The following is a 25377-nucleotide window of genomic DNA, read 5'->3' on the forward strand; positions in this document are numbered from 1 at the left end:
CTCTCTTAACCCAGCATGCTCCTGGGGGCCAGTTTTTTCACCACTTGCACGTTTTTTGGCCATCCTCTGCTCTTTAGGGTCCCCTCCTTTTGCCTGAGGGGGGTCTTTCTCCTTCTCCATCTCACCGCTTACCTCTTGTGGGGGGGTAATCACTGGCTCTGCTTGCCTCGGCTGGTGTCCCGGTTGCTGTCCTTGCTGCCTCCAGGGTTGCCACTGCTGCTCCGTCCTATGTCTGTGGGGACAAGAGGAGAAAAGGTGACCGAATTGTTGACAGAAATTGCACCTCCCTCCTCTTGTGCATTTCTCTGTCTCGTGCTGTGTGCTACCACATTTTTTGCATGTACTTTCACAGTTTTCTTTTGTGTGTCCATATCTGTGACACTTCCTGCAGTAGCTTGGCATCCCCGCATAAAAGAGGTCGCCACACATATTATTTATTTTAAAACGAGCTGGTGGTAGTTGTATTCCCCCTGGCAATCTGTCATCTTTTTTGCATGTAACCTGAAATCTCCACTTAGATGTCCAGATGCCACAGCTGTTCATGATTTTTCCTCTGCACTCAACCTTACTAAAATAGACTTGTAAAAACAACTCAACATCGTGTAGGTTGGCGAAAGGGGAATACATCTTTACTACCACCAGCTTAATATCGTCTAGAACGTGCTCAATAATCCGGACACCCTGAAGCTTTTTGTCTTTACTCGCAGCAGCTCTGGTAACAAAATCTCTGTGGATGCCATTTTGTGTGAACGTCACATCAAAAATTTTACGCTTCGGGTAGTCCTGGATTGCCAATATCTCGCCCTTCTGTATTCCGAAAACTCCTCCGAGCACGTCCTCTACTACGAATTTCAAATCGTCCGCCCTTTTGGTATCATCCGTGAGAATGACTCTCACGGTGTTTTTGATCCTTGCGTATGCCGGCACAGAACCTGGATCCGGATCATCATCCATGGTTCTAACCTCTCTCCACCCGAAGGTCTTGAGAGGCGATCGCTACTCGTTACCCTGGGACTAGGCCCTCTCCCCAATAGCAACAAGTGGGTGAAGCCCAGGCAATAAACCTGGGCGATCCCACAAGGCCGAGGAGAGGGGTACCCGAGTACCTTCTGACCAGATCTCCTGTATTACTACACTTGATCTTAGCCAAAAGGCCGAGAAGCGATAACCGTGAAAGGGGCGGGCCCAACAAGGTCCCCTTCATGGGCACTATCACTGCTTGCTGTCAGGGAGGCTGCCAGACAATTTTCCATGCACACTCTGGGCTGGGGGGCAGTCAACCACCAGTACACACAGCAGAACCTAAACCCATACCATTATTGCTAAGCAGCAAGACAGGGGCCCATTGCACTCCCACGGGGCCTTTTTAAATGCAATCCATAACCCGGATTTGCCAGGAACCCTTCTTACTCCTCCTACTTGCATGTGACACTGGGCTTAGGATCTGCATAGGAAACACACACACAAGCACACACCTACCTTTGTTGCCTGCAGATGCCTCCTTGGCTGTCCCCAAACGGTATCAAACCAACACCCACGGGAAGCTGTAAGCATAGAGGACATGCCTGCACCCCATTGGACTTACCTGTGTGGGTTAAATCCGGGTTATTTGACAACCTATGGCGGTGATGGTTCTGCTCAGGCAGAGCAGTGCTGATGCTCCTCATAAAGCTGTCGCTGCTGTGAAGGTTCTAGGTGACATCACAAATCCCTTTGGTTACATACACAACAAAGCTGGGTTGTTGTTGTTTACACTCTGCAAGGCCTGTGGAAGTGAGTGACATCATAGCACTGTAGTTCTGAGGGTTCAAGATGGATGCAACAATCTCCTGTTGCTTCTATGAAGGCCGTAATAGACGACATCACCAAACAGCTCCATAGTCACATACACAGCAAAGGAGAGATGTTGTTTACACCTAGTGATGTCAGTGGTATTGAGTGACATCACAGCACAGTGCTAAGGCTCCTGGGCCTGGACACAGCAGCGGCTGCAATATCTCAACGGAGAATACGTTTATATCTATGTGTGTGTGTGCGCATATATATATATATATATATATATATATATATATATATATATATATTTCTCCGCCGAAATCACTTTTAAACCCATTTCCACCTTTTTTTCCCTTCTCTTCCTCTTACTTTTTTTTCACGTTTTTTTACGTTTTTCTCCTTTTCGCCTCTTTTCTGGGCGTATTATTCTTCTTTTTCTTCTTTTTTTTCGTCTAATGCATACCCCATCAGTGCAGCAATGCTTATTCAATACCGCCAGCAGATGGAGACACTGGGGGATAATTTTCTAAGGATTTATACTGATTTTTCCTGTCTGAATTTGTCGCACAGAAAGTTGCAGGCCAAATATGTGTGACATTTCTGCGACTTTAGCTTCTAGAGCATTTTTACAACATTATACATAGGTGCTGAATACATAAAAAGCGACTGTTCAGCGACAGACAAGTCGCATCGGCTGAAAGTAGGCCAGAATGTCAGTCCATGTTGGAGCAGGTTTAGATACAGTCTAAAGCATAGATCTCAAAGTCTGTGCACAGAATTTAGCAAGGGCCTCGCACCTTCTGATGCATCAGGTAGGTGCACAATAGCATAGCCTAACCCTCTGTACTTTGGTCTATATTGATGCGGGACATAGACAGCCAGCTGATGACCAATCCATTAGTGCAATGGATGGCTGGAAGCATTTGTCTTTGCCTTTGCAATACCACAGAAGCAATGCATGGTCAATGTACAGCAATGACACACCTGTGTGAACAGCCAGGAGACCCCCCCCCATGTTATGTTACATAGTTACATAGTTAGTACGGTCGAAAAAAGACATATGTCCATCACGTTCAACCAGGGAATTAAGGGGTAGGGGTGTGGCGCGATATTGGGGAAGGGATGAGATTTTATATTTCTTCATAAGCATTAATCTTATTTTGTCAATTAGGAACATTCAGCACCCACCCGCTATCAAGGCAGCTGCCTATCATGTCATGCCCTACCTGCACAGGTGTGCTGGCTACTCAAATGATCCAATTAAGGAGGCCATTTAGTCAGCAGCAGCAGAAGTCCTGTGCCTGGACGCTCCAACAGGGGCCAGACACAAGCAGAAGCAGAAGCAGCAGAAGCAGCACCACCTTTTGTTTTTTGGCTGCAGCAGCAGCAAGGCCCACAGGGCTGGCTAGCTGGCTAGCCAGCAAGCAGGTAGCAATGAAAGTAGGAATCTTTCTTTTTAACCCTGTAAGGGGGTGGTGCACTGTACCCGAAGATACTGCCATATCGGGTCAATGCATAGGGCGACGGAAGCAAGCTTCGAAATCGGCCCCCGTTCTCAAAAATCCATTTAATATATGGTCCCCAGATAGGGGACGTATCAGATATTAAACTGATAAGAACAGATACTACACTTGATCTTAGCCAAAAGGCCGAGAAGCGATAACCGTGAAAGGGGCGGGCCCAACAAGGTCCCCTTCATGGGCACTATCACTGCTTGCTGTCAGGGAGGCTGCCAGACAATTTTCCATGCACACTCTGGGCTGGGGGGCAGTCAACCACCAGTACACACAGCAGAACCTAAACCCATACCATTATTGCTAAGCAGCAAGACAGGGGCCCATTGCACTCCCACGGGGCCTTTTTAAATGCAATCCATAACCCGGATTTGCCAGGAACCCTTCTTACTCCTCCTACTTGCATGTGACACTGGGCTTAGGATCTGCATAGGAAACACACACACAAGCACACACCTACCTTTGTTGCCTGCAGATGCCTCCTTGGCTGTCCCCAAACGGTATCAAACCAACACCCACGGGAAGCTGTAAGCATAGAGGACATGCCTGCACCCCATTGGACTTACCTGTGTGGGTTAAATCCGGGTTATTTGACAACCTATGGCGGTGATGGTTCTGCTCAGGCAGAGCAGTGCTGATGCTCCTCATAAAGCTGTCGCTGCTGTGAAGGTTCTAGGTGACATCACAAATCCCTTTGGTTACATACACAACAAAGCTGGGTTGTTGTTGTTTACACTCTGCAAGGCCTGTGGAAGTGAGTGACATCATAGCACTGTAGTTCTGAGGGTTCAAGATGGATGCAACAATCTCCTGTTGCTTCTATGAAGGCCGTAATAGACGACATCACCAAACAGCTCCATAGTCACATACACAGCAAAGGAGAGATGTTGTTTACACCTAGTGATGTCAGTGGTATTGAGTGACATCACAGCACAGTGCTAAGGCTCCTGGGCCTGGACACAGCAGCGGCTGCAATATCTCAACGGAGAATACGTTTATATCTATGTGTGTGTGTGCGCATATATATATATATATATATATATATATATATATATATATATATATTCTCCGCCGAAATCACTTTTAAACCCATTTCCACCTTTTTTTCCCTTCTCTTCCTCTTACTTTTTTTTCACGTTTTTTTACGTTTTTCTCCTTTTCGCCTCTTTTCTGGGCGTATTATTCTTCTTTTTCTTCTTTTTTTTCGTCTAATGCATACCCCATCAGTGCAGCAATGCTTATTCAATACCGCCAGCAGATGGAGACACTGGGGGATAATTTTCTAAGGATTTATACTGATTTTTCCTGTCTGAATTTGTCGCACAGAAAGTTGCAGGCCAAATATGTGTGACATTTCTGCGACTTTAGCTTCTAGAGCATTTTTACAACATTATACATAGGTGCTGAATACATAAAAAGCGACTGTTCAGCGACAGACAAGTCGCATCGGCTGAAAGTAGGCCAGAATGTCAGTCCATGTTGGAGCAGGTTTAGATACAGTCTAAAGCATAGATCTCAAAGTCTGTGCACAGAATTTAGCAAGGGCCTCGCACCTTCTGATGCATCAGGTAGGTGCACAATAGCATAGCCTAACCCTCTGTACTTTGGTCTATATTGATGCGGGACATAGACAGCCAGCTGATGACCAATCCATTAGTGCAATGGATGGCTGGAAGCATTTGTCTTTGCCTTTGCAATACCACAGAAGCAATGCATGGTCAATGTACAGCAATGACACACCTGTGTGAACAGCCAGGAGACCCCCCCCCCCATGTTATGTTACATAGTTACATAGTTAGTACGGTCGAAAAAAGACATATGTCCATCACGTTCAACCAGGGAATTAAGGGGTAGGGGTGTGGCGCGATATTGGGGAAGGGATGAGATTTTATATTTCTTCATAAGCATTAATCTTATTTTGTCAATTAGGAACATTCAGCACCCACCCGCTATCAAGGCAGCTGCCTATCATGTCATGCCCTACCTGCACAGGTGTGCTGGCTACTCAAATGATCCAATTAAGGAGGCCATTTAGTCAGCAGCAGCAGAAGTCCTGTGCCTGGACGCTCCAACAGGGGCCAGACACAAGCAGAAGCAGAAGCAGCAGAAGCAGCACCACCTTTTGTTTTTTGGCTGCAGCAGCAGCAAGGCCCACAGGGCTGGCTAGCTGGCTAGCCAGCAAGCAGGTAGCAATGAAAGTAGGAATCTTTCTTTTTAACCCTGTAAGGGGGTGGTGCACTGTACCCGAAGATACTGCCATATCGGGTCAATGCATAGGGCGACGGAAGCAAGCTTCGAAATCGGCCCCCGTTCTCAAAAATCCATTTAATATATGGTCCCCAGATAGGGGACGTATCAGATATTAAACTGATAAGAACAGATACTACACTTGATCTTAGCCAAAAGGCCGAGAAGCGATAACCGTGAAAGGGGCGGGCCCAACAAGGTCCCCTTCATGGGCACTATCACTGCTTGCTGTCAGGGAGGCTGCCAGACAATTTTCCATGCACACTCTGGGCTGGGGGGCAGTCAACCACCAGTACACACAGCAGAACCTAAACCCATACCATTATTGCTAAGCAGCAAGACAGGGGCCCATTGCACTCCCACGGGGCCTTTTTAAATGCAATCCATAACCCGGATTTGCCAGGAACCCTTCTTACTCCTCCTACTTGCATGTGACACTGGGCTTAGGATCTGCATAGGAAACACACACACAAGCACACACCTACCTTTGTTGCCTGCAGATGCCTCCTTGGCTGTCCCCAAACGGTATCAAACCAACACCCACGGGAAGCTGTAAGCATAGAGGACATGCCTGCACCCCATTGGACTTACCTGTGTGGGTTAAATCCGGGTTATTTGACAACCTATGGCGGTGATGGTTCTGCTCAGGCAGAGCAGTGCTGATGCTCCTCATAAAGCTGTCGCTGCTGTGAAGGTTCTAGGTGACATCACAAATCCCTTTGGTTACATACACAACAAAGCTGGGTTGTTGTTGTTTACACTCTGCAAGGCCTGTGGAAGTGAGTGACATCATAGCACTGTAGTTCTGAGGGTTCAAGATGGATGCAACAATCTCCTGTTGCTTCTATGAAGGCCGTAATAGACGACATCACCAAACAGCTCCATAGTCACATACACAGCAAAGGAGAGATGTTGTTTACACCTAGTGATGTCAGTGGTATTGAGTGACATCACAGCACAGTGCTAAGGCTCCTGGGCCTGGACACAGCAGCGGCTGCAATATCTCAACGGAGAATACGTTTATATCTATGTGTGTGTGTGCGCATATATATATATATATATATATATATATATATATATATATATATCTCCGCCGAAATCACTTTTAAACCCATTTCCACCTTTTTTTCCCTTCTCTTCCTCTTACTTTTTTTTCACGTTTTTTTACGTTTTTCTCCTTTTCGCCTCTTTTCTGGGCGTATTATTCTTCTTTTTCTTCTTTTTTTTCGTCTAATGCATACCCCATCAGTGCAGCAATGCTTATTCAATACCGCCAGCAGATGGAGACACTGGGGGATAATTTTCTAAGGATTTATACTGATTTTTCCTGTCTGAATTTGTCGCACAGAAAGTTGCAGGCCAAATATGTGTGACATTTCTGCGACTTTAGCTTCTAGAGCATTTTTACAACATTATACATAGGTGCTGAATACATAAAAAGCGACTGTTCAGCGACAGACAAGTCGCATCGGCTGAAAGTAGGCCAGAATGTCAGTCCATGTTGGAGCAGGTTTAGATACAGTCTAAAGCATAGATCTCAAAGTCTGTGCACAGAATTTAGCAAGGGCCTCGCACCTTCTGATGCATCAGGTAGGTGCACAATAGCATAGCCTAACCCTCTGTACTTTGGTCTATATTGATGCGGGACATAGACAGCCAGCTGATGACCAATCCATTAGTGCAATGGATGGCTGGAAGCATTTGTCTTTGCCTTTGCAATACCACAGAAGCAATGCATGGTCAATGTACAGCAATGACACACCTGTGTGAACAGCCAGGAGACCCCCCCCCCCCCCCATGTTATGTTACATAGTTACATAGTTAGTACGGTCGAAAAAAGACATATGTCCATCACGTTCAACCAGGGAATTAAGGGGTAGGGGTGTGGCGCGATATTGGGGAAGGGATGAGATTTTATATTTCTTCATAAGCATTAATCTTATTTTGTCAATTAGGAACATTCAGCACCCACCCGCTATCAAGGCAGCTGCCTATCATGTCATGCCCTACCTGCACAGGTGTGCTGGCTACTCAAATGATCCAATTAAGGAGGCCATTTAGTCAGCAGCAGCAGAAGTCCTGTGCCTGGACGCTCCAACAGGGGCCAGACACAAGCAGAAGCAGAAGCAGCAGAAGCAGCAGCAGCACCACCTTTTGTTTTTTGGCTGCAGCAGCAGCAAGGCCCACAGGGCTGGCTAGCTGGCTAGCCAGCAAGCAGGTAGCAATGAAAGTAGGAATCTTTCTTTTTAACCCTGTAAGGGGGTGGTGCACTGTACCCGAAGATACTGCCATATCGGGTCAATGCATAGGGCGACGGAAGCAAGCTTCGAAATCGGCCCCCGTTCTCAAAAATCCATTTAATATATGGTCCCCAGATAGGGGACGTATCAGATATTAAACTGATAAGAACAGATACTACACTTGATCTTAGCCAAAAGGCCGAGAAGCGATAACCGTGAAAGGGGCGGGCCCAACAAGGTCCCCTTCATGGGCACTATCACTGCTTGCTGTCAGGGAGGCTGCCAGACAATTTTCCATGCACACTCTGGGCTGGGGGGCAGTCAACCACCAGTACACACAGCAGAACCTAAACCCATACCATTATTGCTAAGCAGCAAGACAGGGGCCCATTGCACTCCCACGGGGCCTTTTTAAATGCAATCCATAACCCGGATTTGCCAGGAACCCTTCTTACTCCTCCTACTTGCATGTGACACTGGGCTTAGGATCTGCATAGGAAACACACACACAAGCACACACCTACCTTTGTTGCCTGCAGATGCCTCCTTGGCTGTCCCCAAACGGTATCAAACCAACACCCACGGGAAGCTGTAAGCATAGAGGACATGCCTGCACCCCATTGGACTTACCTGTGTGGGTTAAATCCGGGTTATTTGACAACCTATGGCGGTGATGGTTCTGCTCAGGCAGAGCAGTGCTGATGCTCCTCATAAAGCTGTCGCTGCTGTGAAGGTTCTAGGTGACATCACAAATCCCTTTGGTTACATACACAACAAAGCTGGGTTGTTGTTGTTTACACTCTGCAAGGCCTGTGGAAGTGAGTGACATCATAGCACTGTAGTTCTGAGGGTTCAAGATGGATGCAACAATCTCCTGTTGCTTCTATGAAGGCCGTAATAGACGACATCACCAAACAGCTCCATAGTCACATACACAGCAAAGGAGAGATGTTGTTTACACCTAGTGATGTCAGTGGTATTGAGTGACATCACAGCACAGTGCTAAGGCTCCTGGGCCTGGACACAGCAGCGGCTGCAATATCTCAACGGAGAATACGTTTATATCTATGTGTGTGTGTGCGCATATATATATATATATATATATATATATATATATATATATTTCTCCGCCGAAATCACTTTTAAACCCATTTCCACCTTTTTTTCCCTTCTCTTCCTCTTACTTTTTTTTCACGTTATTTTACGTTTTTCTCCTTTTCGCCTCTTTTCTGGGCGTATTATTCTTCTTTTTCTTCTTTTTTTTCGTCTAATGCATACCCCATCAGTGCAGCAATGCTTATTCAATACCGCCAGCAGATGGAGACACTGGGGGATAATTTTCTAAGGATTTATACTGATTTTTCCTGTCTGAATTTGTCGCACAGAAAGTTGCAGGCCAAATATGTGTGACATTTCTGCGACTTTAGCTTCTAGAGCATTTTTACAACATTATACATAGGTGCTGAATACATAAAAAGCGACTGTTCAGCGACAGACAAGTCGCATCGGCTGAAAGTAGGCCAGAATGTCAGTCCATGTTGGAGCAGGTTTAGATACAGTCTAAAGCATAGATCTCAAAGTCTGTGCACAGAATTTAGCAAGGGCCTCGCACCTTCTGATGCATCAGGTAGGTGCACAATAGCATAGCCTAACCCTCTGTACTTTGGTCTATATTGATGCGGGACATAGACAGCCAGCTGATGACCAATCCATTAGTGCAATGGATGGCTGGAAGCATTTGTCTTTGCCTTTGCAATACCACAGAAGCAATGCATGGTCAATGTACAGCAATGACACACCTGTGTGAACAGCCAGGAGACCCCCCCCCCCCCCCCCATGTTATGTTACATAGTTACATAGTTAGTACGGTCGAAAAAAGACATATGTCCATCACGTTCAACCAGGGAATTAAGGGGTAGGGGTGTGGCGCGATATTGGGGAAGGGATGAGATTTTATATTTCTTCATAAGCATTAATCTTATTTTGTCAATTAGGAACATTCAGCACCCACCCGCTATCAAGGCAGCTGCCTATCATGTCATGCCCTACCTGCACAGGTGTGCTGGCTACTCAAATGATCCAATTAAGGAGGCCATTTAGTCAGCAGCAGCAGAAGTCCTGTGCCTGGACGCTCCAACAGGGGCCAGACACAAGCAGAAGCAGAAGCAGCAGAAGCAGCAGCAGCACCACCTTTTGTTTTTTGGCTGCAGCAGCAGCAAGGCCCACAGGGCTGGCTAGCTGGCTAGCCAGCAAGCAGGTAGCAATGAAAGTAGGAATCTTTCTTTTTAACCCTGTAAGGGGGTGGTGCACTGTACCCGAAGATACTGCCATATCGGGTCAATGCATAGGGCGACGGAAGCAAGCTTCGAAATCGGCCCCCGTTCTCAAAAATCCATTTAATATATGGTCCCCAGATAGGGGACGTATCAGATATTAAACTGATAAGAACAGATTTTTTTTTTTAACTTGACTACCCTTACGGGGGCAACTTTATTAAAAATTAAATAATGTTAACAAAGTTGTGCAAATATGTCAATAAAAACATTTACATATAAATAACATATTTACAACATATTAAAACATAAAATGGGCACTTGGTGGCTTTACAAGATAGAATTCCATTCTTTTAAAAACCATTTTCTAGATAAAAGCGGAAATCTCTTCTTGTCTAAAAGATAGTACTGGTACATTTCATAAAAACAGATAGATAAAATGTCTTTCACAGATAAAACCTCATGCTTGAACAATAAAATATTCCTGGCCTTCCACAGAGCTGCCTTCACACAGTTTATGATCTTCCATGCAATAGTCTCTTGAGTCCGTGTTGGGCATTCCAGGCAACCATAAAAAACCACTGCAATATTTAAGTCTTTTAGTCCAGTTATCCTTTTTACCAGAGGGAGTATCTTTGTCCATATTTTCTGCGAGTAAAAACAAGTCCATATTAGATGGTGCACGGTCTCCTCTTGTCGGCATCCCTCCCTCGGGCAGGTTGCAGAGTTGGATAATCCTCTTCGGTGCTGGAATGCCCGGCATGGAAGACACTCGTGTGCGCAGCTCCAGGCCAGGTCCTTCTGTGAATTAAAAAGATAATTAATACTCAACATCTTCCAAATCTGTATACACTTCTGTTCGTTAAAATTTTTGATGGGAGTCACGGTACTGGTTTCTTTTATTTCCTTTAGTAGTTTTTTGCTATTGCACAGATCCTGAACACTTTTACCTTTAAAATTATATAAGTTAAAAATTTTTCCTAAAATCATGTATTGAGGGGGTAAATTCAAAGAATAAGGGCAACTTAAAACTGTAGAAAACCAGCCGTTCCTCCGCATAAAATAACCAGTATTAAAACGAACAAAATAAGACCAGTAGCTATCTTTAAAAACAGTAGTAAAACACATGCTAAAAAACTTTATTAAAAGGAAAGCTTTAAAATCTGGAAAATCCTTACCGCCCCTGGAGTTCGGTTTTATCACAATTTGTCTCTTTAATTTTTCGCTCTTAGAACTCCAAAAGAAAGTAAAACAAGCTTTTGTTATTTTCTTTAGAACCATTTCGGGGGGTGGGAAAACCAGACTTAAATTCAATAAAATAGGTAAAAGCACCATTTTTGTAATTAAAACCTTCCCTTCCATTGTAAGTTCTCGCATGTTCCACATACATATTTTCTTATTTATTTTTTGAGCCACCAAGTCCCAGCTATTAAAACCATTATTAGACTCGTCAAAGGAGACACCTAAAATCTGCACCGACTCAGACACAGGGACGGGCACATCATACAAAGGCATTCCGCCTATGTTTAAAATGTTACTTTTGTTAAAATTGACTTTAAAACCGGAGGCACAATTAAAATATTGAATCTGTTTTAGCGTCTTCTGAAGCGATGGGGTGTCCCTGCAAAACACCGCAACATCGTCCATGTACCCCACTACCTTCGCCTCTAGTCCCCCTCCTCCTGGCAGGGGGACTCCATGGATCTGCTTATCCTTTCGTATTGTACATAAAAGAGGCTCTATTGCGCAAATGAAGAGTAGTGGGGACAAGGGACACCCCTGCTTCACTCCGGAATTTAAAATCACGCCCTGTGTCTTAAAACCATTTACTAAAATTTTACTAGTACAGTTATCATAAAAAGCTCTAAGAGACAATAAAAAGCCATCAGGTATACCCATTTTCTCTAAAACCTTAAAAAGATAAAAATGCGACACCCTGTCGAAAGCTTTTTCAAAATCTATGGATAAAACCGCCAGCTTTCCTTTTCTTAATTTGGTGTCGCTAATTACATCCTTTAAAAGGTTTAGGTTCTCCCATAAACTCCTCCCAGGCACCCCACAGACTTGGTTTGTATGAATTATTTTATGGATTACGTTCTTTAAGCGGTTAGCACACAGTTTCGACATTATTTTATAGTCGCAGTTCAGAAGGGTGATTGGTCTCCAGTTTTTGAGTTCCGACCGGTCTCCCTTTTTGAATAGCAGGGAGACATCACCCTTCTTCCATGAGCCTGGGAGGATTTTAGACTTAAAGACTTCCGTAAAAAGGGAGAACAAATCTTCTTTTAAAATACCATAAAAAGTAACATAAAATTCAATGGGTATACCATCCGGCCCAGGCACTTTACCTGTTTTAAAACTCTTGACGGTCTCTAAAATCTCCTGCTCTGAAATATTCTGCAATAAAAAAGACTGTGAGACAGGATCTAAAAAATTGGTGATCTCCTTTAACGAGTCATTCATAAAACATTCATCAATGTGTTTTACATTAAAAAGATCCGCATAAAACTCTTGCACCTTTTTTAAAATACCCTGTACATCATTCACTCCTTCAATGTTTTCTATTAACCTTCTATTTTCATGTATTTTCTTAAAAAAATACCTGGAGCAGGTCTCGTTTTCCTCAAGATGCTGTATTCGAGACCTAAAGATAATTTCTTTTCCTTTCTGCTCCAGGCACTTAGTTATTTCTTTTTTAAGATCATGTACCTCCTTCTCCACCTCCATCCCATGTGCTCTGAATTTGTACAGGGTTTGCAGACGAGTATTTAGGATATTATAAAATTCACGTTTTTCTTTAGCTTTCCTAACCCCAACACGGATAAAAAATTCTTTTATTTTTAGTTTCATTTTTTCCCACCAGATACTGGTGGGAGTGTTGGGGTCTTTTACTCGTCTGCATTCCTTGTAAAAGGTGATAAAATCTGATAAAACCTGCGGATCTTCTAAAAGGGACACGTTTAACTTCCAGGCATTCCTACCAGTTCTCCTTTTAAAATCACTTTTAACTTTAAAATACAATAATTTATGGTCAGAAAAAACATTGGTAAAAAGATCACAGTTAAAAGGCAGTACTTGATAAGAACAAAAAATAAAATCTATCCTGGAGCTACAGCTTGCATTGCTCCAGGTAACACCGTCTTCCTCTGGTACGTTAAAATTACATTTTTTAAAAACATCAGTGAGATTAAAATCTAAAATCAAGTTTTTTAACATAAAAGACGTCTTATCATAGTTCCTACTCACTGCGTTCGAAAAACGGCGTTCTCCCCTTAAAATACAATTAAAATCACCTGATAAAACAAGAGGACTAGAATTGTTAATAAAAAGGGGTAAAATCTCCAACATTTTTATTCTTTCATTCTTATCAGGAGAACCATAAAAATTTAAAAACTGCCATTTAATACCATTAATAAAAGCGCTGACCAATAAAATTCTGCCTGGTAAAATTTCGTTAAAACTCTCAATTAAAACGTTCCCTTTAAAAAGTATGGCGACCCCTGCTGATCTGGACTCATTTGATCCAGACCAGACTGATGGACCGTGCACCCAATCATCTTCATATTCTTTATAATTTAATCTGTGCGGGATGCCACATTCCTGCAGGAAAAGGACGGAAGCAGCAAAAACCGACAAGTAATTAAATAGGGCAACCCTTCTTACTCTGGCGCTCACACTTCTCACGTTCAAGGACAGACCGGACAACTCAGCCATGGGAATGTACAAGAAAACGTCTTACACCTCTGATTCCCCCTCCGAAGCCTCATACCCCCCAAAATCTGACTCAACTGTACGCATAGAGGAAGCAGGAGAGGAGGCACCATCACTCAGCCGACCCCCCTCCTCCATCATGATTGAGGCATAGTTGTTCTCGGGCATCCTGGCAATCAGGGCTCCAGACTCATTGGGTTCTTCCACCTCTTGCCCCTCCATAGGGGTCGGGTGTTCACTTAGTTCCGTCTCTGGTACCTCAGAGACGGTCACCCCTGAAACCTCCTCCTGGCAGGGAGGAGGGGGGGTATCCCCTATGGGGACCTGTGGAGGAACGTCACTTGGGTTCCCTGCATCTGCAGGTACTTCCATCGGCTCCCCCTGGACCGCCTCCGAATAGAGTCTTCTGGAGCCCCTCCGCCTTTTAACCTTCACCTCTCCACCCGGATCATCGCTCTCAGGGGGACCCTGAGCCAGAGGTTGCTGAGGAGCGGATTCGGCCGCCGTCCGCTCCTCTCTTAACCCAGCATGCTCCTGGGGGCCAGTTTTTTCACCACTTGCACGTTTTTTGGCCATCCTCTGCTCTTTAGGGTCCCCTCCTTTTGCCTGAGGGGGGTCTTTCTCCTTCTCCATCTCACCGCTTACCTCTTGTGGGGGGGTAATCACTGGCTCTGCTTGCCTCGGCTGGTGTCCCGGTTGCTGTCCTTGCTGCCTCCAGGGTTGCCACTGCTGCTCCGTCCTATGTCTGTGGGGACAAGAGGAGAAAAGGTGACCGAATTGTTGACAGAAATTGCACCTCCCTCCTCTTGTGCATTTCTCTGTCTCGTGCTGTGTGCTACCACATTTTTTGCATGTACTTTCACAGTTTTCTTTTGTGTGTCCATATCTGTGACACTTCCTGCAGTAGCTTGGCATCCCCGCATAAAAGAGGTCGCCACACATATTATTTATTTTAAAACGAGCTGGTGGTAGTTGTATTCCCCCTGGCAATCTGTCATCTTTTTTGCATGTAACCTGAAATCTCCACTTAGATGTCCAGATGCCACAGCTGTTCATGATTTTTCCTCTGCACTCAACCTTACTAAAATAGACTTGTAAAAACAACTCAACATCGTGTAGGTTGGCGAAAGGGGAATACATCTTTACTACCACCAGCTTAATATCGTCTAGAACGTGCTCAATAATCCGGACACCCTGAAGCTTTTTGTCTTTACTCGCAGCAGCTCTGGTAACAAAATCTCTGTGGATGCCATTTTGTGTGAACGTCACATCAAAAATTTTACGCTTCGGGTAGTCCTGGATTGCCAATATCTCGCCCTTCTGTATTCCGAAAACTCCTCCGAGCACGTCCTCTACTACGAATTTCAAATCGTCCGCCCTTTTGGTATCATCCGTGAGAATGACTCTCACGGTGTTTTTGATCCTTGCGTATGCCGGCACAGAACCTGGATCCGGATCATCATCCATGGTTCTAACCTCTCTCCACCCGAAGGTCTTGAGAGGCGATCGCTACTCGTTACCCTGGGACTAGGCCCTCTCCCCAATAGCAACAAGTGGGTGAAGCCCAGGCAATAAACCTGGGCGATCCCACAAGGCCGAGGAGAGGGGTACCCGAGTACCTTCTGACCAGATCTCCTGTATTACTACACTTGATCTTAGCCAAAAGGCCGAGAAGCGATAACCGTGAAAGGGGCGGGCCCAACAAGGTCCCCTTCATGGGCACTATCACTGCTTGCTGTCAGGGAGGCTGCCAGACAATTTTCCATGCACACTCTGGGCTGGGGGGCAGTCAACCACCAGTACACACAGCAGAACCTAAACCCATACCATTATTGCTAAGCAGCAAGACAGGGGCCCATTGCACTCCCACGGGGCCTTTTTAAATGCAATCCATAACCCGGATTTGCCAGGAACCCTTCTTACTCCTCCTACTTGCATGTGACACTGGGCTTAGGATCTGCATAGGAAACACACACACAAGCACACACCTACCTTTGTTGCCTGCAGATGCCTCCTTGGCTGTCCCCAAACGGTATCAAACCAACACCCACGGGAAGCTGTAAGCATAGAGGACATGCCTGCACCCCATTGGACTTACCTGTGTGGGTTAAATCCGGGTTATTTGACAACCTATGGCGGTGATGGTTCTGCTCAGGCAGAGCAGTGCTGATGCTCCTCATAAAGCTGTCGCTGCTGTGAAGGTTCTAGGTGACATCACAAATCCCTTTGGTTACATACACAACAAAGCTGGGTTGTTGTTGTTTACACTCTGCAAGGCCTGTGGAAGTGAGTGACATCATAGCACTGTAGTTCTGAGGGTTCAAGATGGATGCAACAATCTCCTGTTGCTTCTATGAAGGCCGTAATAGACGACATCACCAAACAGCTCCATAGTCACATACACAGCAAAGGAGAGATGTTGTTTACACCTAGTGATGTCAGTGGTATTGAGTGACATCACAGCACAGTGCTAAGGCTCCTGGGCCTGGACACAGCAGCGGCTGCAATATCTCAACGGAGAATACGTTTATATCTATGTGTGTGTGTGCGCATATATATATATATATATATATATATATATATATATATATATATATTTCTCCGCCGAAATCACTTTTAAACCCATTTCCACCTTTTTTTCCCTTCTCTTCCTCTTACTTTTTTTTCACGTTTTTTTACGTTTTTCTCCTTTTCGCCTCTTTTCTGGGCGTATTATTCTTCTTTTTCTTCTTTTTTTTCGTCTAATGCATACCCCATCAGTGCAGCAATGCTTATTCAATACCGCCAGCAGATGGAGACACTGGGGGATAATTTTCTAAGGATTTATACTGATTTTTCCTGTCTGAATTTGTCGCACAGAAAGTTGCAGGCCAAATATGTGTGACATTTCTGCGACTTTAGCTTCTAGAGCATTTTTACAACATTATACATAGGTGCTGAATACATAAAAAGCGACTGTTCAGCGACAGACAAGTCGCATCGGCTGAAAGTAGGCCAGAATGTCAGTCCATGTTGGAGCAGGTTTAGATACAGTCTAAAGCATAGATCTCAAAGTCTGTGCACAGAATTTAGCAAGGGCCTCGCACCTTCTGATGCATCAGGTAGGTGCACAATAGCATAGCCTAACCCTCTGTACTTTGGTCTATATTGATGCGGGACATAGACAGCCAGCTGATGACCAATCCATTAGTGCAATGGATGGCTGGAAGCATTTGTCTTTGCCTTTGCAATACCACAGAAGCAATGCATGGTCAATGTACAGCAATGACACACCTGTGTGAACAGCCAGGAGACCCCCCCCCATGTTATGTTACATAGTTACATAGTTAGTACGGTCGAAAAAAGACATATGTCCATCACGTTCAACCAGGGAATTAAGGGGTAGGGGTGTGGCGCGATATTGGGGAAGGGATGAGATTTTATATTTCTTCATAAGCATTAATCTTATTTTGTCAATTAGGAACATTCAGCACCCACCCGCTATCAAGGCAGCTGCCTATCATGTCATGCCCTACCTGCACAGGTGTGCTGGCTACTCAAATGATCCAATTAAGGAGGCCATTTAGTCAGCAGCAGCAGAAGTCCTGTGCCTGGACGCTCCAACAGGGGCCAGACACAAGCAGAAGCAGAAGCAGCAGAAGCAGCACCACCTTTTGTTTTTTGGCTGCAGCAGCAGCAAGGCCCACAGGGCTGGCTAGCTGGCTAGCCAGCAAGCAGGTAGCAATGAAAGTAGGAATCTTTCTTTTTAACCCTGTAAGGGGGTGGTGCACTGTACCCGAAGATACTGCCATATCGGGTCAATGCATAGGGCGACGGAAGCAAGCTTCGAAATCGGCCCCCGTTCTCAAAAATCCATTTAATATATGGTCCCCAGATAGGGGACGTATCAGATATTAAACTGATAAGAACAGATACTACACTTGATCTTAGCCAAAAGGCCGAGAAGCGATAACCGTGAAAGGGGCGGGCCCAACAAGGTCCCCTTCATGGGCACTATCACTGCTTGCTGTCAGGGAGGCTGCCAGACAATTTTCCATGCACACTCTGGGCTGGGGGGCAGTCAACCACCAGTACACACAGCAGAACCTAAACCCATACCATTATTGCTAAGCAGCAAGACAGGGGCCCATTGCACTCCCACGGGGCCTTTTTAAATGCAATCCATAACCCGGATTTGCCAGGAACCCTTCTTACTCCTCCTACTTGCATGTGACACTGGGCTTAGGATCTGCATAGGAAACACACACACAAGCACACACCTACCTTTGTTGCCTGCAGATGCCTCCTTGGCTGTCCCCAAACGGTATCAAACCAACACCCACGGGAAGCTGTAAGCATAGAGGACATGCCTGCACCCCATTGGACTTACCTGTGTGGGTTAAATCCGGGTTATTTGACAACCTATGGCGGTGATGGTTCTGCTCAGGCAGAGCAGTGCTGATGCTCCTCATAAAGCTGTCGCTGCTGTGAAGGTTCTAGGTGACATCACAAATCCCTTTGGTTACATACACAACAAAGCTGGGTTGTTGTTGTTTACACTCTGCAAGGCCTGTGGAAGTGAGTGACATCATAGCACTGTAGTTCTGAGGGTTCAAGATGGATGCAACAATCTCCTGTTGCTTCTATGAAGGCCGTAATAGACGACATCACCAAACAGCTCCATAGTCACATACACAGCAAAGGAGAGATGTTGTTTACACCTAGTGATGTCAGTGGTATTGAGTGACATCACAGCACAGTGCTAAGGCTCCTGGGCCTGGACACAGCAGCGGCTGCAATATCTCAACGGAGAATACGTTTATATCTATGTGTGTGTGTGCGCATATATATATATATATATATATATATATATATATATATATTTCTCCGCCGAAATCACTTTTAAACCCATTTCCACCTTTTTTTCCCTTCTCTTCCTCTTACTTTTTTTTCACGTTTTTTTACGTTTTTCTCCTTTTCGCCTCTTTTCTGGGCGTATTATTCTTCTTTTTCTTCTTTTTTTTCGTCTAATGCATACCCCATCAGTGCAGCAATGCTTATTCAATACCGCCAGCAGATGGAGACACTGGGGGATAATTTTCTAAGGATTTATACTGATTTTTCCTGTCTGAATTTGTCGCACAGAAAGTTGCAGGCCAAATATGTGTGACATTTCTGCGACTTTAGCTTCTAGAGCATTTTTACAACATTATACATAGGTGCTGAATACATAAAAAGCGACTGTTCAGCGACAGACAAGTCGCATCGGCTGAAAGTAGGCCAGAATGTCAGTCCATGTTGGAGCAGGTTTAGATACAGTCTAAAGCATAGATCTCAAAGTCTGTGCACAGAATTTAGCAAGGGCCTCGCACCTTCTGATGCATCAGGTAGGTGCACAATAGCATAGCCTAACCCTCTGTACTTTGGTCTATATTGATGCGGGACATAGACAGCCAGCTGATGACCAATCCATTAGTGCAATGGATGGCTGGAAGCATTTGTCTTTGCCTTTGCAATACCACAGAAGCAATGCATGGTCAATGTACAGCAATGACACACCTGTGTGAACAGCCAGGAGACCCCCCCCCCCCCCCCATGTTATGTTACATAGTTACATAGTTAGTACGGTCGAAAAAAGACATATGTCCATCACGTTCAACCAGGGAATTAAGGGGTAGGGGTGTGGCGCGATATTGGGGAAGGGATGAGATTTTATATTTCTTCATAAGCATTAATCTTATTTTGTCAATTAGGAACATTCAGCACCCACCCGCTATCAAGGCAGCTGCCTATCATGTCATGCCCTACCTGCACAGGTGTGCTGGCTACTCAAATGATCCAATTAAGGAGGCCATTTAGTCAGCAGCAGCAGAAGTCCTGTGCCTGGACGCTCCAACAGGGGCCAGACACAAGCAGAAGCAGAAGCAGCAGAAGCAGCAGCAGCACCACCTTTTGTTTTTTGGCTGCAGCAGCAGCAAGGCCCACAGGGCTGGCTAGCTGGCTAGCCAGCAAGCAGGTAGCAATGAAAGTAGGAATCTTTCTTTTTAACCCTGTAAGGGGGTGGTGCACTGTACCCGAAGATACTGCCATATCGGGTCAATGCATAGGGCGACGGAAGCAAGCTTCGAAATCGGCCCCCGTTCTCAAAAATCCATTTAATATATGGTCCCCAGATAGGGGACGTATCAGATATTAAACTGATAAGAACAGATACTACACTTGATCTTAGCCAAAAGGCCGAGAAGCGATAACCGTGAAAGGGGCGGGCCCAACAAGGTCCCCTTCATGGGCACTATCACTGCTTGCTGTCAGGGAGGCTGCCAGACAATTTTCCATGCACACTCTGGGCTGGGGGGCAGTCAACCACCAGTACACACAGCAGAACCTAAACCCATACCATTATTGCTAAGCAGCAAGACAGGGGCCCATTGCACTCCCACGGGGCCTTTTTAAATGCAATCCATAACCCGGATTTGCCAGGAACCCTTCTTACTCCTCCTACTTGCATGTGACACTGGGCTTAGGATCTGCATAGGAAACACACACACAAGCACACACCTACCTTTGTTGCCTGCAGATGCCTCCTTGGCTGTCCCCAAACGGTATCAAACCAACACCCACGGGAAGCTGTAAGCATAGAGGACATGCCTGCACCCCATTGGACTTACCTGTGTGGGTTAAATCCGGGTTATTTGACAACCTATGGCGGTGATGGTTCTGCTCAGGCAGAGCAGTGCTGATGCTCCTCATAAAGCTGTCGCTGCTGTGAAGGTTCTAGGTGACATCACAAATCCCTTTGGTTACATACACAACAAAGCTGGGTTGTTGTTGTTTACACTCTGCAAGGCCTGTGGAAGTGAGTGACATCATAGCACTGTAGTTCTGAGGGTTCAAGATGGATGCAACAATCTCCTGTTGCTTCTATGAAGGCCGTAATAGACGACATCACCAAACAGCTCCATAGTCACATACACAGCAAAGGAGAGATGTTGTTTACACCTAGTGATGTCAGTGGTATTGAGTGACATCACAGCACAGTGCTAAGGCTCCTGGGCCTGGACACAGCAGCGGCTGCAATATCTCAACGGAGAATACGTTTATATCTATGTGTGTGTGTGCGCATATATATATATATATATATATATACATATATATATATATATATATATATATATATTTCTCCGCCGAAATCACTTTTAAACCCATTTCCACCTTTTTTTCCCTTCTCTTCCTCTTACTTTTTTTTCACGTTTTTTTACGTTTTTCTCCTTTTCGCCTCTTTTCTGGGCGTATTATTCTTCTTTTTCTTCTTTTTTTTCGTCTAATGCATACCCCATCAGTGCAGCAATGCTTATTCAATACCGCCAGCAGATGGAGACACTGGGGGATAATTTTCTAAGGATTTATACTGATTTTTCCTGTCTGAATTTGTCGCACAGAAAGTTGCAGGCCAAATATGTGTGACATTTCTGCGACTTTAGCTTCTAGAGCATTTTTACAACATTATACATAGGTGCTGAATACATAAAAAGCGACTGTTCAGCGACAGACAAGTCGCATCGGCTGAAAGTAGGCCAGAATGTCAGTCCATGTTGGAGCAGGTTTAGATACAGTCTAAAGCATAGATCTCAAAGTCTGTGCACAGAATTTAGCAAGGGCCTCGCACCTTCTGATGCATCAGGTAGGTGCACAATAGCATAGCCTAACCCTCTGTACTTTGGTCTATATTGATGCGGGACATAGACAGCCAGCTGATGACCAATCCATTAGTGCAATGGATGGCTGGAAGCATTTGTCTTTGCCTTTGCAATACCACAGAAGCAATGCATGGTCAATGTACAGCAATGACACACCTGTGTGAACAGCCAGGAGACCCCCCCCCATGTTATGTTACATAGTTACATAGTTAGTACGGTCGAAAAAAGACATATGTCCATCACGTTCAACCAGGGAATTAAGGGGTAGGGGTGTGGCGCGATATTGGGGAAGGGATGAGATTTTATATTTCTTCATAAGCATTAATCTTATTTTGTCAATTAGGAACATTCAGCACCCACCCGCTATCAAGGCAGCTGCCTATCATGTCATGCCCTACCTGCACAGGTGTGCTGGCTACTCAAATGATCCAATTAAGGAGGCCATTTAGTCAGCAGCAGCAGAAGTCCTGTGCCTGGACGCTCCAACAGGGGCCAGACACAAGCAGAAGCAGAAGCAGCAGAAGCAGCAGCAGCACCACCTTTTGTTTTTTGGCTGCAGCAGCAGCAAGGCCCACAGGGCTGGCTAGCTGGCTAGCCAGCAAGCAGGTAGCAATGAAAGTAGGAATCTTTCTTTTTAACCCTGTAAGGGGGTGGTGCACTGTACCCGAAGATACTGCCATATTGGGTCAATGCATAGGGCGACGGAAGCAAGCTTCGAAATCGGCCCCCGTTCTCAAAAATCCATTTAATATATGGTCCCCAGATAGGGGACGTATCAGATATTAAACTGATAAGAACAGATACTACACTTGATCTTAGCCAAAAGGCCGAGAAGCGATAACCGTGAAAGGGGCGGGCCCAACAGGGTCCCCTTCATGGGCACTATCACTGCTTGCTGTCAGGGAGGCTGCCAGACAATTTTCCATGCACACTCTGGGCTGGGGGGCAGTCAACCACCAGTACACACAGCAGAACCTAAACCCATACCATTATTGCTAAGCAGCAAGACAGGGGCCCATTGCACTCCCACGGGGCCTTTTTAAATGCAATCCATAACCCGGATTTGCCAGGAACCCTTCTTACTCCTCCTACTTGCATGTGACACTGGGCTTAGGATCTGCATAGGAAACACACACACAAGCACACACCTACCTTTGTTGCCTGCAGATGCCTCCTTGGCTGTCCCCAAACGGTATCAAACCAACACCCACGGGAAGCTGTAAGCATAGAGGACATGCCTGCACCCCATTGGACTTACCTGTGTGGGTTAAATCCGGGTTATTTGACAACCTATGGCGGTGATGGTTCTGCTCAGGCAGAGCAGTGCTGATGCTCCTCATAAAGCTGTCGCTGCTGTGAAGGTTCTAGGTGACATCACAAATCCCTTTGGTTACATACACAACAAAGCTGGGTTGTTGTTGTTTACACTCTGCAAGGCCTGTGGAAGTGAGTGACATCATAGCACTGTAGTTCTGAGGGTTCAAGATGGATGCAACAATCTCCTGTTGCTTCTATGAAGGCCGTAATAGACGACATCACCAAACAGCTCCATAGTCACATACACAGCAAAGGAGAGATGTTGTTTACACCTAGTGATGTCAGTGGTATTGAGTGACATCACAGCACAGTGCTAAGGCTCCTGGGCCTGGACACAGCAGCGGCTGCAATATCTCAACGGAGAATACGTTTATATATATGTGTGTGTGTGCGCGTATATATATATATATATATATATATATATATATATATATATATTTCTCCGCCGAAATCACTTTTAAACCCATTTCCACCTTTTTTTCCCTTCTCTTCCTCTTACTTTTTTTTCACGTTTTTTTACGTTTTTCTCCTTTTCGCCTCTTTTCTGGGCGTATTATTCTTCTTTTTCTTCTTTTTTTTCGTCTAATGCATACCCCATCAGTGCAGCAATGCTTATTCAATACCGCCAGCAGATGGAGACACTGGGGGATAATTTTCTAAGGATTTATACTGATTTTTCCTGTCTGAATTTGTCGCACAGAAAGTTGCAGGCCAAATATGTGTGACATTTCTGCGACTTTAGCTTCTAGAGCATTTTTACAACATTATACATAGGTGCTGAATACATAAAAAGCGACTGTTCAGCGACAGACAAGTCGCATCGGCTGAAAGTAGGCCAGAATGTCAGTCCATGTTGGAGCAGGTTTAGATACAGTCTAAAGCATAGATCTCAAAGTCTGTGCACAGAATTTAGCAAGGGCCTCGCACCTTCTGATGCATCAGGTAGGTGCACAATAGCATAGCCTAACCCTCTGTACTTTGGTCTATATTGATGCGGGACATAGACAGCCAGCTGATGACCAATCCATTAGTGCAATGGATGGCTGGAAGCATTTGTCTTTGCCTTTGCAATACCACAGAAGCAATGCATGGTCAATGTACAGCAATGACACACCTGTGTGAACAGCCAGGAGACCCCCCCCCATGTTATGTTACATAGTTACATAGTTAGTACGGTCGAAAAAAGACATATGTCCATCACGTTCAACCAGGGAATTAAGGGGTAGGGGTGTGGCGCGATATTGGGGAAGGGATGAGATTTTATATTTCTTCATAAGCATTAATCTTATTTTGTCAATTAGGAACATTCAGCACCCACCCGCTATCAAGGCAGCTGCCTATCATGTCATGCCCTACCTGCACAGGTGTGCTGGCTACTCAAATGATCCAATTAAGGAGGCCATTTAGTCAGCAGCAGCAGAAGTCCTGTGCCTGGACGCTCCAACAGGGGCCAGACACAAGCAGAAGCAGAAGCAGCAGAAGCAGCAGCAGCACCACCTTTTGTTTTTTGGCTGCAGCAGCAGCAAGGCCCACAGGGCTGGCTAGCTGGCTAGCCAGCAAGCAGGTAGCAATGAAAGTAGGAATCTTTCTTTTTAACCCTGTAAGGGGGTGGTGCACTGTACCCGAAGATACTGCCATATTGGGTCAATGCATAGGGCGACGGAAGCAAGCTTCGAAATCGGCCCCCGTTCTCAAAAATCCATTTAATATATGGTCCCCAGATAGGGGACGTATCAGATATTAAACTGATAAGAACAGATACTACACTTGATCTTAGCCAAAAGGCCGAGAAGCGATAACCGTGAAAGGGGCGGGCCCAACAGGGTCCCCTTCATGGGCACTATCACTGCTTGCTGTCAGGGAGGCTGCCAGACAATTTTCCATGCACACTCTGGGCTGGGGGGCAGTCAACCACCAGTACACACAGCAGAACCTAAACCCATACCATTATTGCTAAGCAGCAAGACAGGGGCCCATTGCACTCCCACGGGGCCTTTTTAAATGCAATCCATAACCCGGATTTGCCAGGAACCCTTCTTACTCCTCCTACTTGCATGTGACACTGGGCTTAGGATCTGCATAGGAAACACACACACAAGCACACACCTACCTTTGTTGCCTGCAGATGCCTCCTTGGCTGTCCCCAAACGGTATCAAACCAACACCCACGGGAAGCTGTAAGCATAGAGGACATGCCTGCACCCCATTGGACTTACCTGTGTGGGTTAAATCCGGGTTATTTGACAACCTATGGCGGTGATGGTTCTGCTCAGGCAGAGCAGTGCTGATGCTCCTCATAAAGCTGTCGCTGCTGTGAAGGTTCTAGGTGACATCACAAATCCCTTTGGTTACATACACAACAAAGCTGGGTTGTTGTTGTTTACACTCTGCAAGGCCTGTGGAAGTCAGTGACATCATAGCACTGTAGTTCTGAGGGTTCAAGATGGATGCAACAATCTCCTGTTGCTTCTATGAAGGCCGTAATAGACGACATCACCAAACAGCTCCATAGTCACATACACAGCAAAGGAGAGATGTTGTTTACACCTAGTGATGTCAGTGGTATTGAGTGACATCACAGCACAGTGCTAAGGCTCCTGGGCCTGGACACAGCAGCGGCTGC

At 45.4% G+C, this 25377-nt stretch overlaps 7 non-coding genes and 3 pseudogenes across 7 annotated transcripts; all 10 read right to left on the bottom strand.

The window, feature by feature from the left end:
* Window positions 1–1033: 1033 nt before the first annotated feature.
* Window positions 1034–1166, bottom strand: LOC130335652 (U2 spliceosomal RNA; annotated as a pseudogene).
* A 2080-nt stretch (window positions 1167–3246) lies between these two features.
* LOC130335701 (U2 spliceosomal RNA) lies at window positions 3247–3437 on the bottom strand. Its single transcript, XR_008877276.1, has one exon. It is a non-coding gene; the product is annotated as a U2 spliceosomal RNA (small nuclear RNA).
* Window positions 3438–5518: 2081 nt separating this feature from the next.
* Window positions 5519–5709, bottom strand: LOC130335702 (U2 spliceosomal RNA). The gene has a single exon (XR_008877277.1). It is a non-coding gene; the product is annotated as a U2 spliceosomal RNA (small nuclear RNA).
* Window positions 5710–7797: 2088 nt separating this feature from the next.
* LOC130335590 (U2 spliceosomal RNA) lies at window positions 7798–7988 on the bottom strand. Its single transcript, XR_008877190.1, has one exon. It is a non-coding gene; the product is annotated as a U2 spliceosomal RNA (small nuclear RNA).
* A 2088-nt stretch (window positions 7989–10076) lies between these two features.
* On the bottom strand, window positions 10077–10281 carry LOC130335633 (U2 spliceosomal RNA; annotated as a pseudogene).
* Window positions 10282–15307: 5026 nt separating this feature from the next.
* On the bottom strand, window positions 15308–15440 carry LOC130335653 (U2 spliceosomal RNA; annotated as a pseudogene).
* Window positions 15441–17520: 2080 nt separating this feature from the next.
* Window positions 17521–17711, bottom strand: LOC130335591 (U2 spliceosomal RNA). The gene has a single exon (XR_008877191.1). It is a non-coding gene; the product is annotated as a U2 spliceosomal RNA (small nuclear RNA).
* A 2087-nt stretch (window positions 17712–19798) lies between these two features.
* On the bottom strand, window positions 19799–19989 carry LOC130335592 (U2 spliceosomal RNA). Its single transcript, XR_008877192.1, has one exon. It is a non-coding gene; the product is annotated as a U2 spliceosomal RNA (small nuclear RNA).
* Window positions 19990–22085: 2096 nt separating this feature from the next.
* On the bottom strand, window positions 22086–22276 carry LOC130335623 (U2 spliceosomal RNA). The gene has a single exon (XR_008877220.1). It is a non-coding gene; the product is annotated as a U2 spliceosomal RNA (small nuclear RNA).
* A 2084-nt stretch (window positions 22277–24360) lies between these two features.
* Window positions 24361–24551, bottom strand: LOC130335624 (U2 spliceosomal RNA). Its single transcript, XR_008877221.1, has one exon. It is a non-coding gene; the product is annotated as a U2 spliceosomal RNA (small nuclear RNA).
* Window positions 24552–25377: the final 826 nt, after the last annotated feature.

The sequence above is a fragment of the Hyla sarda genome, unplaced genomic scaffold (assembly GCF_029499605.1).
Source record: "Hyla sarda isolate aHylSar1 unplaced genomic scaffold, aHylSar1.hap1 scaffold_455, whole genome shotgun sequence".
NCBI classification, from domain to species: Eukaryota; Metazoa; Chordata; class Amphibia; order Anura; family Hylidae; genus Hyla; species Hyla sarda.